The sequence below is a fragment of the Mizuhopecten yessoensis genome, unplaced genomic scaffold (genome assembly GCF_002113885.1).
Source record: "Mizuhopecten yessoensis strain PY_sf001 unplaced genomic scaffold, ASM211388v2 scaffold2965, whole genome shotgun sequence".
Classification (NCBI taxonomy): domain Eukaryota; kingdom Metazoa; phylum Mollusca; class Bivalvia; order Pectinida; family Pectinidae; genus Mizuhopecten; species Mizuhopecten yessoensis.
The window spans coordinates 101,113-102,752 of NW_018404808.1; the positions used below are offsets into that span (position 1 = coordinate 101,113).

At 40.2% G+C, this 1,640-nt stretch overlaps 1 protein-coding gene across 5 annotated transcripts in view; it reads right to left on the reverse strand.

The window, feature by feature from the left end:
• LOC110446726 overlaps window positions 1-1,580 on the reverse strand; it is a 61,940-nt gene extending 60,360 nt beyond the window's left edge. For 3 of the 5 annotated variants that reach the window (XM_021492010.1, XM_021492007.1, XM_021492006.1), the window contains exons 1-2: window positions 1,384-1,580; window positions 967-1,114 (exon numbers count right to left, since the gene is read on the reverse strand). The gene's annotated coding sequence lies outside the window, so the exon portion shown is untranslated. Of the gene's footprint in view, window positions 1-966; window positions 1,115-1,214; window positions 1,353-1,383 lie in introns of those variants that run through there. The other 2 variants (XM_021492009.1, XM_021492008.1) reach the window with 2 other exon arrangements.
• Between the last annotated feature and the right edge of the window lie 60 nt (window positions 1,581-1,640).

A 1,640-nucleotide genomic window follows, 5' to 3' on the forward strand; every position in this document is an offset into this window, starting at 1 on the left:
CAGGAGGACATCTGTTTTACCAGTCTGGCCCTCTTCAAAGAATGAGCTGCAGGAGGACATCTGTTTTACCAGTCTGACCCTCTACAAAGAATGGGGTGAAGGGCATCTATTTTATCAATCTGACCCTCTACAAAGAATGAGCTGAAAAGGGGGATCTGTTTTACCAGTCTGACCCTCTACTAGGAATAAGCTGAAGGATGACATCTGTTTTACCAGACTGACCCACTACTAAGAATAAGCTGAAGGAGGACATCTGTTTTACCAATCTGACCCACTACTAAGAATAAGCTGAAGGAGATCTGTTTTACTTGTCTGACCCTCTACTAAGAATGAGTTGAAGAAGGGCATCTGTTTTACCAGTCTGACCTTCTACTAAGAATGAGTTGAAGAAGGGCATCTATTTTACCAGTCTGACCTTCTACTAAGAATGAGCTTAAGGAGGACATCTGTTTCCAAGACTCTGAATATTTTCCATCCGATTTTAATATGTATCGGAAAGACAGGAAAACCCCAAATGGTGGCAAGGAAGGGGGAGGTGTGCCAAACTCGATATTGTGGGCAACAAATCACTGTACATTTGTTCCTATTATAACCTGACAAACATCTGACACTCAAAAGTGCTATGGGCTTTGATGTATCCATCAGAAGAGCAACTCTAAAGAAAAATACTTCCTTTATAATCGGCAGTGATTTTAACCTTCCTGGTACTGACTGGAAAAACGGAATTCTAAAACAAAATTCAACTCACCAAAATATACACATACAGGCTTAACTCAAATGGTCCAGGAACAAATACATAGTTTTACAAGTCTAGAATCCAGCACATACAACTTTACACCAAGTCAATACTGACCAAAAATGTATTCTACTCACGCTCAACAAAACATACATTACCAGGTCACACAACATACGGAATCAAACCTTGTTCAAATAAAAACCGTGCAAAATTAAAGAAAGCATATATACCTTTATACGAACATCTGACGCCCCGCCATACATGTAACAGCTGTCTCTGTAGTAAATTTAATCCGTTAGGACGCCGCCATCTTGTACTTCACTAATATTGCCAATTTCCGGAGATAACCTCCAGCTGCTATTAACTGCTTAACACTCTCTGTAATTAAAAAGCAAATAGTTTGTATATATTAGCTCTGCAGCTGGGGAGTAAACAATATACATGTACATGTGCGCAATTTTGGTTTAGTGAGCTCTACCATTTGCATCAAAGTAATGTCAAGCTTGGCGTCCGATTGTAGGAGACTGTGGGGTGACAAAACAAGGCTCGAAACAGTACAACTGTGTACATGTTGATTACACCAGCACTGTAAACCGGATATATCCAACGGCACGTAGTGAAATATTACACTTGTCGAAATTACTCACAGATAATAGCTGATACATGTTAGTGTTTTTGTGAGACTTGTTTCATACGATTATATGTCACATTGTGCATCTCTAAAATCCGTTTTACCATTAGAAGTCCTCAACCATTAAGTAATCTATAACTGACGAAAATGCCCCTCCACCTCACACACACTCACACAAGTCCAGCTGTCGCCAGCCTGCATAATTACTGAGTTCTGACAGCGAGTTACATCGAAGTTCCGAACAGCTCAAAGCCACACCATCCATACGTCTCT